Source organism: Aethalodelphis obliquidens, unplaced genomic scaffold (genome assembly GCF_003676395.1).
Source record: "Aethalodelphis obliquidens isolate GAN/ISIS:26980383/991018 unplaced genomic scaffold, ASM367639v1 scaffold5, whole genome shotgun sequence".
In the NCBI taxonomy this organism is placed as follows: Eukaryota; Metazoa; Chordata; class Mammalia; order Artiodactyla; family Delphinidae; genus Aethalodelphis; species Aethalodelphis obliquidens.
The window spans coordinates 53,889,670-53,903,450 of record NW_020837949.1 but is presented as its reverse complement, the minus strand read 5'-3'; the positions used below and the strand labels follow the sequence as shown (position 1 = coordinate 53,903,450).

The 13,781-nt window shown below is 40.3% G+C and overlaps 1 protein-coding gene across 3 annotated transcripts in view; it reads right to left on the bottom strand.

Moving 5' to 3' along the window:
* CDK14 (cyclin dependent kinase 14) overlaps positions 1-13,781 on the bottom strand; it is a 704,276-nt gene that overhangs the window by 659,987 nt on the left and 30,508 nt on the right. Inside the window, exon 2 of one of the 3 annotated variants that reach the window (XM_027102393.1) lies at positions 4,430-4,476. The exons of the other annotated variants lie outside the window; for them this stretch is intronic. The gene's annotated coding sequence lies outside the window, so the exon portion shown is untranslated. The remainder of the gene's footprint in view (positions 1-4,429; positions 4,477-13,781) is intronic. 3 annotated transcript variants of the gene reach the window in all.

Genomic DNA, 13,781 nt, shown 5'->3' with positions numbered 1-13,781 from the left:
GGCACCCACAAATCAGAATGAATGTTGACCTAGTTTGAACCAACACTGGCTGGAAACAATCAGTATCAGTCTGTATCAGAGGAAACACCAATGAACAGACTTGCTATATTTTAATAAAGCAAATATAATAATTTATAATTCTTCAATTGTAGCAAATCACTAGTTTGCTAATCAATTGTAAAAAGTACAGGGCTTCCCTGGTGGCGCAGTGGTTGAGAGTCTGCCTGCCGACGCAGGGGACATGGGTTTGTACCCCGGTCCGGGAAGATCCCACATGCCGCGGAGTGGCTAGGCCCGTGAGCCATGGCCTCTGAGCCTACGCGTCCGGAGCCTGTGCTCCCCAACGGGAGAGGCCACAACAGTGAGAGGCCCGCATACCGCAAAAAAAAAAAAAAAAAGTACATAAAATTCAAATAAGGACAACTCACCGTGACAGTTCAACCAAAATATAGAACTGAAATGACACCCGAAATATGGAAAACAAATTTTTTTGCAAGCCCTTTCTTCACTGCACCAAAAACACTGTATTTGGAAAGAAAAAAAATAAAAGCAGTGTCCAAGTATAATAACCACAATCCCAGTAAGTTTCTAGTACTAGTTCAATAAGTATTCAATATATAACAGCTATCATCATCATCATCATTATTTTATTATCATTATTTGTAGTTGATGCTGTTGGTGGTCTGCCGCTTTACCAGATCCACTTTACCAGGCCCATGCACACAAACCTAGCTGCAATGAGTGCTGACTGCCAATGGCTCAAGCTGCCCTTCTTCTTGCATTGTCCTTGTGGATAGGGACCATCTTGCCTGTGGTCAAGAATTGACCTCTGTCAGGAATTGACCAGTATATGGGGTTCCAAACAATGGACATCCTTGCCTCAAGGCAGGCACAACTCTGCTATGTAACTTTTTGCCCCAGGGCTGCCCATGGTTCAGGCCAGTGTAGGCTTTGGCTGAGATCACATCTTTGCTTGGCTCTTGTCCCTTAGTTTCTCTGGGTCCCGTACTCCTTCATAGAATTTTGCTGAACAGCAGTCACTCAAGAAATCACATGTACCTGAATCACTTTCTCAGGCTCTGTAGTTAGAGAACTAAATTTAAGACATTATTTCACAAAGTAGTAATAATGACTTCAGAAGATAGGGTGTTTTTTGTTGTTGTTGTTTGTTTTTTCCCTCTCTCTTTCTAACACTCTTTCCCATTCCCCTTGTCTGCAGCATTCACACTTGCCTCTGGGGATTCCTCTTCTGTTACATGTGGGCCTGGTGGTGCTCTCAACCAGCCTTGCTTTACCCCCTTTCCCCTTTTTGCTCACTGGTGGCCAGATGATCATGTGGAAATAGGAATATTGAATTCTAAGTCTCTTGCTGAAGCAAGCAAAAGCAAGGTACAATGGTGGTAACCACCGTGGAAGATAAGACTAGAACCTGGAAGAGTAAAAAATGAGGACAGAGTGGTAAAAATGGCTGTCACTTACATAGGACCTACCACGTGACAGGCACCGTTCTGAGCCCTTTATATATATTAACTCATTTCATCTTCATGACAACCCTGTAAGCTAGGTACTGTTATATCCACTTTATAGAGGAGGATACTAAGGCACAGAGCAGTCAAATGACTCTCATAAGGTCACATACCTAGTAAATAGGGAAGCTTAGGTTCTAATGTAATCAATTTGGTTCTATGCTGGTAACCAATCCTATAAGACTGATCCCAGACCCCTCCCAATCACTTCTTGCTGTATATCCTGAGACCAGCAGGATACACATTCCATTGTAAAAAGTCACCCCTTAGACACTGCCTGAGAGCAAGAGATATATCACAGGCAAACTTTTGTTTCATGTTAACCAAGATCAGAGGTCAAATGAAGGCAAATTTAAGATTGAAGCCATTTTGGCTAAATGGATCCTGTCCTCTTAGACTATTGCTTAAAGACTGGAACTTCAAAGTCAAAGTCTACATTCAAGGATTACAGCCCAGAGACTTCAGGCCTTGGTTATTAGATCTCAGAGTTTTTAGGAATCAAGTTCATGCCATCTAGCAGGGTTTTAAGGGAGATGAAACGCCAGAAAAAACCTGAACCTGTCAGAGAAGAGTTTGTGGTCACTTAGTGCTAAGCTGATTCCCTGGCCCCGATAACCAGGTTCACAGCACATGAGCTCCTAAAGCAGTGCAGTCCCCAGAAGAGACATTCTTCCCTGTGCCTCTCTCTGATAGGAGCTCAGAGAACAACGGAAAAGGGAGCTCCTTCGCAGGTTAAGCCTGGGGCAGCCAGATTGGTGACCAATAACTCACTGCTTGGCCAGGGAAACTCAACAGAGCGTCTGCACACCACATACATCTCTCTGACATTCCAAAGTTATAGCTGGGGGGCAATAACTGACAACGACTCTGGGTAAGTACAATTTTACTTGAGGGTTGGTTGCATTAATTAACAGGAGCATTTTTTTAAATGTAGGGATGGAGAAAATACTTCCTGAAAGCTCAAAGGGTGAAACACAGTAGCCTAAGGTAGTTTATTTTTTTACTCTCTGTCTGCCCAGATTGTGTCACCATCCTTCTTCCTATGGTAACCCACACCCTCTTACCTTTTCGGATCTCTTCCCCACCTTTATGTGGGTCTGCAGCTATCAGTCAGCTATGCTCCACCACTTTCCTCCTCCTGGAATCACCTGACCCAGGCAATGGCACTCAGAGTAGCCCATCCCTCTGGCTCAGTAACTAGTGCGGGACTGGACATAAGACCCAAATAGGGTCAATCAGAATCCTCTGTGGAATTGTATACAGGCATTGGGAGAGGTCTGCTGGGAGCCTGCCTCTTCCCCAGCTATATGGAAAATGTTCATTTGCCATAGAAGAAAATGAGGTCAATACCCAGAGTGAGGCAGAGCTGGGAGATGAAAAGAGAGAGAGGAAATGGGAATAACATCCTTTAAGACTCAGCTGTGCATGATGTCAAGGCCACACTGGACTTACCAGTTTTGTGAGTTAATAAATTCTCTTTTTTAATTAAGTAGTTTGAGTTGGGTGTCTGTCAGTTACCTCAAAAAGATTTGACCAATTCCTTTTATTTTTTTTAAGATTATTTTTTTATGTGGACCATTTTTAAAGTCCTTATTGAATGTGTTACAATATTGCTTCTGTTTTATGGTTTTTTTTGCCTGGAGGCATGTGGGATCTTAGCTCCCCATCCAACGATCGAACCTGCACCCCCTGCACTGGAAGGTGAAGTCTTAACCACTGGACCGCCAAGAAAGTCCCTGACTAATTCCTTAATTAAGGCTAAAAAGTCTTCAAAGAGAAGAACTTCAAATTAACCAGAGGAACAGTAGAATATATTCAACATCTCTAAATTAGTAATGCGTAATTTAAGACAAATTACATGAATTTTTTCTTGTAGCTAAGGAAGATGACCCATATAAATACAAAGCCATGCTAACCTCAGACCCTTAAGAGAGTGAGAAGTGAGAAGTCAGCTAACAGACTTTAGAATGATGGTTAATATCATTAAAATGAAAAAATGCAGAAGGGGGGAAGGTACATAGTAATGTTTAATGGTTTGTTAACATTGTATAAACTAAATGGTTTAATACTTATACTGGCCAAAAATATTAAATAAGTGTTATTGTGCAAAGAGGGATTTTAAAGTAGTGGACATAGAGAGGATAAAAAGAGCATTTACTAATTATGGGCAAATGCTAGATATAATGGAAGTTAGGTTACATTGATATATAAAGCATTGTTTTCTAGAGGTTGAAAATTTAACTGGCAGGTATAATATTTCCACTGTATAAAAAAACAAATGTTTCTAAATGGAAGAATATTAGAATTTCAAAAGGAGTGGAACAGATCATAAATGTAATAGGAGTTCATAGCGAAAGTACTCACTTCTAGTTGATTGGTTAAGATTTCTTTCAGAGAATAGGAAGAATTTGTCTGAGCTTTGAAGAAAAGGTAAAATCTGTGCAGGAAGGAAGGGCTTTAGATACAGAAGCTATGGTAGAATAAAGAACAGGTTTCCACTGTGGCAGGAGTGAAATCCGTCGGCATGAAATTTTGTGGAATTATTTGGAAAGGTAAACTTTTCTCAGATTGTGATGGGTTTTGAACCAGACTAAAGAGTGTGTTTTTTCTTTTCTTTTTTTTAAATTGAAGTATAATTTTTTCAAACAAAAAATTGTTTTGTTTTTGAAGTACAATTTTCTAGAAGCAAGTACATGTTTGCACTAAACTTTTCCTTTGTTTATTTCTAGATTCTCAAGGAACGGTTTGAAATGCAGAAATACTTCTTAATAACCACTATTAGTCATTCCTACTATCAAAAAATTGTGTAAAACAAAGTTTGGCATATCTTTTAGACTACAACTGTAAACTGTGTGACTTTATAATGTTCCCAAGACAATTTCCTCACATAAAAGTTAACTTACTTTATTATTTTCTGTGCACAATTGACAATTTTTCCATACAGTACATGCTGCAAAAAAATTAAGTACAAAAATATAAATACAAAGCCTATTTATTGCTCAACTTTATATAAAATGCGTTTCATTAAGTCATTCCTGTTTCATGGCAAATGTATCCATACCCTGAGCATTTTCCTTTATTATTTTCATATGTCTAGACACTTTCTCATTGATACCATTTCTCACTAATCCTAACTCCTTACTTTCTCCTGTTACTCAGAAAAATATGAAATAGCATCATCCAACTTGGATTAGCCAAGTAAGTTCTAAAAATTAACTTTCCTCTCCTAAACTAACTCCCTGGTCCCAACCAGGCATCTAAAGCTACGCACCTGAATCAAACTGAGCTAATCCCACACCACACTCATTGATCCAGGGAGAAGCAATCTGAGCAAGTCAGCCCAATCAGAATCCTCCTTCCACGATTTACAGATTGGAACTTGAGGGTTAGGGGTAGTGCGGAGCCTCTGTCTCCAACTTTTCAAAAATTTAAACAGGATTGTCTTTATGTAGTTATAAAAGTGACACATGTTCAATATAAGAAATAAGTATACATATAAAAATCAGCTGAAATTCCACCATCCAGAGAAACTCTGATGCTTCATCTTACTTTAAACAAATTATTTCCATGATCTAAACTTGGATTTTGCCATCATTCCAAATGACTGCAACCATGAAATCTTAAATACCAATATTCTAGTCTCTGACTAGAATCTTCTCTCCTTTCCTCTCTTGTTTGCCTTTTGACATGACTCAGACCTTCACTCTTCTTGACCTTTCCATTGTTTTCCAAATCTGTTTGCCCCTCATGGCCTCATTCCCTTCTCTTTAGCCTGAACTTCATGTCAGTGAATGACCCAATCTGGGTCCATCTCAGAGATTTAGACTGAGTATTTGTATAACTAACCAGCAATCTTTCTTATAGTCTTTCTTGCTATTACTGAAGAACCAATGAGGGACAGCTGACCTACATGACAATGTGCTACATGAAGCAATAGTTTCTTTTCTTCTTTTACTCTGTTCCTGAAGAAAGAGGTACTAGCTATTTCCACAGCATTCTCAGGACCAGATTCTTCCTATACCCTCTTAAAGACCCAATTTTTTTGTGTATTTTTCTCTCCAGTCACTTCCTTCCTCTTGATTACATTTTCATAATTTCTGCAGCATCATTCTCTCCTAGTTCTCTTGGAACATCTCTGGCCATTCCTTTTTGAGTTTCCTGACTGGTTCCATTCCCTCTATCAATGTCTAAAATGTTGTTATTACATAAAATTCCATCCTTGTTCCTCTTCTCTTCTTCCATGAGGGATCACAATTTCAAATACCTAGAGATGCCAGGCGTCAATGTATATTATACCAGATATCAAAACAAAAACTTTCTTTTTGATTGGCAGTGCAAAGAATTAATTAATAATTTTAAAAAATAGAACAACTGAATCAGACAAGCTGATTCTAAAGTTTATCTGGAATTAAAATTTTTTGATGAACAGCTAAGAGAAAAATTTGGGGGGAAGATAACAAGATTTCATATATTACTATTCTCTATATTACATCCTTACATTTACTTTGTTGATTTCTGATATAGGCATGTAAAATGAGTCCATATGGCTTTTAATTTGTTAAATGTTCTTTTTATTTCTATCACCTTTGACTGCATCTATTTCAAAACTATGTTGTTAGGTGAACAAAGTTTCATAATATGTCATCTTCATGTATTGTGCTGTACATCAGTATGGAATATCACTTATTCGTCTACTTAAAGATTTTTTTTTAAATTCGATGTTATCTAACATTAATATTGCTACACTTGCTTTATTTTTCATTAGCATTTGCAAGGTATATATTATTCCATCAATTTATTCTTTGTTGCTTTATTTCCTCTAGTCACACCCTGAAGTCACCCCTGTTTCTGTTTCTATATGAGCGGTTCCTTAAAAATTTTTGAGAGATATATTTTATCTTCTTCTTTCTATTGCTTAATCAGGGTCTACATTCTCTACCTATATAAGGATCCTAATATGCTTTAACTTTCTTCCTTTCCCTTCCCACACCATTCCCCAGGTAGGAATCATCTGGAATTTTAATTATTATTAAGTCCTTATCAATTATTATTAGACTGTTAATGTATTTAAATTGCTATTGACTTGTAATCAATCATTTATAAACGTTTTACTGGTTTCTTTGCTTACTAATCTTTCTTGAATCCCACATTTCCCCTTAGTTTATATTCGTTTGCTGAATAATATCCATGAGTACACCTTTCTCAGAAAGGGTCTGTGAGTGACAGAAATCACTCTGATTATATATAACATAGGGAACTTAGTACTGGGAATCAGGTATGCAGGTGATAGAAGAGACTGAGAAATCTACCAGGGGAAAGACAATGTAGCCCCACCTCCCCCCCAGATATCAGCACACGCTAGGCTAGAGGGCAGAGGAAGGAGGCAGCTTCCAGAGTCCAATACAATAAGTATATGTAGAGTCTGCATGACAAATATTCTTGGTGTGTTCACCATTACAGAAATAAACAAATGGGTACTACAGAAATAAAGAGAAAACCTGGAAGCCTTGCCTCATGTTCAAATTACTTAGCCTTCATCTCCTTGGAGAAATCTGCCTTTTCATCTCATTCTGATATCTTGACTTTGACATATGTTTCACGGAATCTATTTCTCATTTGGTGGTTCTCTAGCTCAGCACTTGTGGGGAAATTTTCATCTGTTCCTTGAGTTCTGTTTTCTTCTAGGACAGATTAGCTGTTTTTCTGCATGGGAGTATATATATACTCAATTATTTATTCTGTTAGCTATGCAGTGTTTGCATAGGTTCTATATTGTCTATTTTCATCTTACTAATGATTAGATAGTTCTGTTCAGACCTTCTATTTGTGTTGACACAGTAGAAGTGACATTTTGACCACCTTACCACTGTCCTTGAAATTTTTTTTCTGACAAACTACAGTTTTACTGTATTTTATGCTCTATTCACTTGGTTGTTCTCAGTATTTGACAAAGGGAGAGAACTCAGGTGAGTCTGTGCCAGACTGTGTTAGACTATCTGGGCTCTACACTCTCTTCTGAGGTTTTATCATTTTCCACTGCCAAGGTTCACTCTAGCTAATTGGAGATATATCCCATTTCCATACAGGGAATATTTCTGGATTGTAGATCTGCCCCTAAATCCAGTTTGTAGCCCAGGAACTTGTGTTTCCATCAGAGTCAGATCCACTGTTCAGTTTCTCTGTTTTTCTTATTTCTCCTCCGAAACCATTTCTCTGTAGATCTTCAGAACAGGTGAAGAACAGGACACCCACTCAATTTGCATGTCTCTAGATCTGGGAGTACTAATGAAAATTCTTGGAATTTAGTGACAGTCATTTCTAAGGGGTGATGGTGGCATTTGGAGTGTTACCATGCTGTGCTATTCTATTTTGATCTAGAATCTTCTATTTCTTTCCTAGTTTGCCACTTGCTTTTTAGGCCATACCCCTTTGTTTTCTGGTTGCTCCCAGTAAGAGAATTTCTCTACATTTTAGTATTTTTTAATGCATTCATTAGGTATTGGAAAAGAAGATTCTTAACCCAAAGTTCCAAGAGCAAACTACAACTTCTTGGGATATTGCTTACTAAGCTCTCAAATATAAATAAAACATCAGGCTTAAAAGCCTGGGGAATCAAAGCAACCCGCTTGGTAGGGGATCTCACTTGACGTGGTATTATTAACAAAGTCCTGTGGGTTGCCTGTGGGAAAGGTCTATCACTCAGACCACCAGCAGGGATGTAGGTGGAGATCTCAGTGAAAGGTTAGAATCTCTTTCGCAGTTTTGGAAGTGAAAGAATCGTAATGTCTAAGAAACCATATCCTTATAAAATAGGAAGGTTGAGTGCAAGTTCAAAGGGGAAGTTACCCCAGGCTAGGAAGCAAACACTCAGGGGAGGCCCAGGACAGGCTGACCAGGCTTTCCTCAGAAACACTGACTGGTTCTTCAGCCCTAGAACTAAGCTAGCTAGAAGGCCAGACTATGTTATCCATGATTCTTGATTTATTTTTGTTTACTCCCTTTTTGTTCTTCCTCAACATTTTAACAAGGTTTTTTGAAAAATTCTAGTATGACTCCAATTTGTTAGGGAACAAAAGGAGGGATTTGTTTCTATGTTTGGCCTGTTTCTAGGCACTTTTCCTGGGAAGAACATGGCAAGGGATGGTATGAGAACGTTGTTCCTCTTGAAGTATGTATGGGAATGACTGAGAGGTTAAATGAGAGAAAAATGTATGGGAAAGATAAAACCAAAGGAAACAAGCCAGATCTTTTGATTCAGCCTCTCCTTATCCTCCACCCTCTCAAAGGAGAGTCTCATTTCAGTGCAAAGCTAAGAGCTTTGGGTTTGGATTTAGGAAGGAAGACACTCACAGATACTATCTTTTTGACTCTGAAAACCAGAAAGCGGTAATTATTCTGTCTTAGAGTCTTCATAAAAATGGCAGTCTTGGCTTTACAGGGCATTTTCCAAGTAGTTCAAATCCTGTCCTTATTCTATCTATACAATTCCAGTTTAGGATACTGAAGACATTATCTCCAGGTTCATGAATTTAACTCAGTACAACTTTTAATGTTTCAGAATTTCTTCAGTTGGGGAGGGGAACAAAAGAAAGTCCCCAAACCAAGTAATTATTTCTTAAGATAAGACCCAAATTAAGTACTTTATTAACTAAAACCGTACAACACTCAGAAAGACTAGCTATGGCCATTGAGTGGGGTCTGATTAGAACAAAACCCAACACCTTATTCATAGCACAAAGCTTTGGGCTATAGGTCATGCAAAATGAAGGGGGTGGGGAACATGTTTTCCACATTTAAAACTGTTTTAATCCACTTTTCACACTTCAGATAAAGCAAATGAATTTGAGTCCAATTTAATTGGATTTCACCAAAAACGTTAAGATCCTTTAAAAATGTCTTCCTGCCAACACCAAAAGGCAACTTTAGAGATGAAAATCTCAGCCTGCCAGCGTGCCACAACCAGTAGGAAATACAACGGCGGCCGCACACCTGGGGCAGCAGCCTCTGGGCTCAGGATGGCTTACCGTCATCCATAGATTTTGGTCTGTGCTTGTTCTTGTGTCTGGAGACTTGGGGAAAACTATTCTCTGAGAAGCTGATAAACAGTTGGATGAGAAAGAGGGAGAAGAATACTGGCAGGAGGATTTGACTCCACAACTGCGGCCGGCACATGGCTCCTTGGCCCTGGGTTCCGCCGGTTGCCGGCCAGTGGGATTGCGGTGGGCACCAGCTACCGAGCTGGACCCGCGGACCCACTCATGGACTGTGACCTGTCCCAATCCCAGCCCCTTCTGAGGCAGCCCCTTCCGAGCCCTGGACCCCAGCATAATTCAAAGAATTTTCGTACCCCTCATGTTCCGGCCAGAACGCGAAATGTTTGTAATGCAACCCTGGTGCGCACTGGCCTCGGGCTCGCGAGGGCCCTGACCACCGCCTACAGTTTGTCCACTGGTCTGGAGGGAGGTCTATTTCCCTCCAAAGCCCACAGCTTTTCCCTGCTTGGCCGTTGCTTTTGAAGACGGCCTGGATTCTAATTTCCACCATTCAATAGCTGGAAAGCAGTAGCAGCTTTCTGTGCCGCTTTCCTCAGATGTAAGGGAACCTACCATCTACCACGCACCATGGGAGTTATTGTGCGATTGATAAGTGATGAGGTCCTGAAACTCACAACTCTCTCAATCCTTGATCTTGTCTTTGACTAGTATGTGGCCCTGTGGCATGCTCTAATGTAGTTTCCCAAAGTATGGTGTATTTTAGGTGGTACACAGATGAGTATCTTTTATTTTCATAGTTATGGATTTAGTTTTAATGTGTATGGGGAAAAATATAACTAGTAGTTATAATGATATAATGGCAACAATATATGCTTTTCTTTTAAAGAAAATCTATGTAAAAATTTCAGGTTTCAGAAATATAAATAGTAGCATAATTTAAAGGGTAAGGCAAAATTGTGAAGGTGGTTCCAGAATGACTGAAATTTGAGCAACACTGCCTCATTGTGGAGGGGGTATGGTAGGGAGGAACAGGGCATAGAGGTTTGTCCTTGCCCGGGATCTATCTTGGTTTGTTTTTTAAGGCTGAATGATGGAGTTGTCCCACGGCACCCTTGACACATTGATCTAGACTGCACCCTGAGGACTATGGATCCAGTACTGACAATAAAGATGGTGAAGGGGAAGATGTGCAGAGTCCCAGGCTGCCTTTTCCTTGCCTCTTTGTAATGCAGAGGACAGACAGAGCTATAATATGAAAAGTGCTCTTATAAACTGACAAAAGGACAAAAAGAAAAACAATGGTCATTTCAGAAGAAGAAACATGTTCCTGCTGATCCTTTTGGACACTGTATCAGACTGTCCCTGGAATCAAATTCTTCTATCATCTAAGTCAATAATTCCCCTTTTGCTTAAGCCAGTTTGAGTTATGTTTTCTGTCTCTTTGAGCATTCCTCAACAGCAACATATCAAGATTCCTCATAGGAGGACTTCCCTGGTGGTTAAGAATCTGCCTGCCAACGCAGGGGACACGGGTTTGAGCCCTGGTCCGGGAAGATCCCACATGCCACGGAGCAACTAAGCCCGTGTGCCACAACTACTGAGCCTGCGCTCTAGAGCCCACGAGCCACAACTACTGAAGCCCGCGCACCACAACTACTGAAGCCTGCGCACCTAGAGCCCATGCTCCGCAACAAGAGAAGCCACCACAATGAGAAGCCCGTGCACCACAATGAAGAGTAGCCCCTGCTCGCTACAACCAGAGTAGAGCCCGCACACAGCAACATTTATTTAAAAAAAAAAAAAAAAAGACCCCTCATAGGAAGGAAAAATGGTGATAACATATTTGTGATAATCGTTCTTAAGCGAAGTCCCTGTACTCCTTCCTGGTGCTGATGTAAATATCTGCAATGAGGAAAGGGAATATTTAAGTCTACAAATCCCGTGTATAAAGCTCAGTCTACCATAACAAAATACTAGACTGGTGGCCTAAACAACAGTTAATTTCTCACATTTCTGGAAGCTGGAAGTCCAAGCTCAAGGTGCCAGCAGGGTTTGTCTCTCCTGAGGCCCCTCTCCTTGGCTTGTACATGGCCACCTTCATACTGTGTCCTCATATGGCCTTTCCTCCCTGTGTGCACACACCTGGTGTCTATTCCTCTTCCCATAAGGACACCAGTCCTACTGGATTAGTGCCCCACCCTTACGACCTCATTTAACCTAACTTACCCCCTCAAAGGCCCTATCTCCAAATACAGTCACATTAGGATTAGGGCTTCAACATATGAATTCTGGGGGGCACATTCAGTCCCTAACAGTCAGGCATAGCACTTTTCCCTCATCACGAGATTCACTCTTTGTCCTTCAGAATTATTCCTGACAAAAAAATTCATTCCTTGTGCACATGCAAACTTTGTTGTTTTCTCTCTACTTTGCATTTTTTCCAAATCATCATCATTCTTGCCTTTATCAAAAGCAAATGTGTGCCCATTAAAATAGTTTTTTCAGTACTTTCACTGCTTTTGTGTTTATCGGGTAGAGAGTAAATGTTTGTAAAACATTTAAAAAATAGTAAAAAAAAAACAACTCTTAGGGTTTGGTAACTAATTTCAACATGTGTTGCTGGGGGATTCCCCACACAACAATGCTCTGGACGACTGCTGGGTGTCCCTCAATTCAACTAAATTCTGATGCTGTCTACCCAGACGTAGCATTAGATTCTACAGGGTAAGGGTTTAGTCCCACACGACTGCACCCCTACCCCTGACACACTTCAGACACCAGCTGAAAGTCCACATTATCTCCTAAGTTACTGACCAACCCGCTATAAACTCGAGGTTCCGACAACCTTCTCCTCAGGTTCAATTAATTTGCTAGAGTGGCTCACAGAATGCAGAGGAACATTTTACTTTCAAAATCACCAGTTTATTTTAAAGGGACACAACTCAGGAGCAGCCAGATGGGAGAGATGCATAGGGCAAGGTATGGGGAAAGGGTGAGGAGCTTCCATGTGCTCTCCAGGAGTACCACTCTCCTTGCATTTCCTTGTGTTCACCAACTAGGAAGATCTTCAAACCTAGTCCTTTTCCATTTTTATGGAGGCTTCATTACATAGGTGTGCTTGATTCAATCACCGGCCACGGGCAACTGATTGAACCTCCAGCCTCTCTCTTCGGATGGGGCGGGGGTGGGGGGGGGGGGGGGGGGGGTGGGGTAGGGGTAAGGGATGACTGGCAATCAGCCCCCATCCTTCGATGGGGGCTCCAAAAGTCACCTCATCAACATAACAAAAGACACCTTTATCACTGTCCTCACTTAGGAAATTTCAAGGGATTGACTGAAGTACAGTTGATTTCCAATAGTATGTTAGTTTCAGGGATACAGCATAGTGAGTATTTTTATAGATTATACTCCATTAAAACTTGAGTATTTTTATAGATTATACTCCATTAAAACTTATCATAAAATAATGGCTGTAGGAAATTCCAAGGGTTTTAGGAGCTCTGTGCCAGAAATGGGATGAAGACCAAATATGTATTTCTTATTATAAATCACAGTATCACAAGAGCCAACAGACTCAAGAACAATGCACAGCCCTAAAGGACTGACATGACTGCTAATGCCATCTGTTGGTGGCAACAGAAATGACATGTTTATAGTCTGGATAATAGCTTTGCTCAGATCTATCAAAGTGTATACACTGAACATTTGAAGGTAAAGGAACGTCTATATTATCTTTCTTGACCTTCTGTATTTTGTTCTGTGTTAATCAAGGGCCCAGGAAGGCTAACTGAAGGGAATTCAATGAAGGAGTAACGAAAACAAATAAAGGATGGTGGAGCACACTGGGACATCAAAGGGAAGCTATTACCAGAGAGGCTGATATCCAGAGAGAACTGAAGAGAAGCTACCTGACAGGAGCTGTGGCCATAAGGTAGAGAAAATACAGTTTGGCTGAGTAGTGAGAATAAATACCCTGACCCCTCTTTTCTCCTACTAGCTAGGCTCCCAGAGTCAAAGAGGTAAAGAAACTAAGGTAATGCAAACTATAGAGGTCAGGGCAGGGCAGAGAAGGGTGGAGAATGGATTTGGAAGGTTGGCTGGTTAATAATCCACAGCTTTCCTTCACAAAATAAATAGCCCTCTCCTCTGATATACATTTATACACAAATATGTATTTGCATATAAAATCACCTCATATTATGGATACTCATTTTATGTGTTTGGCTCCCTATACTAAACCAAGGTTGAATTCTTACATGTC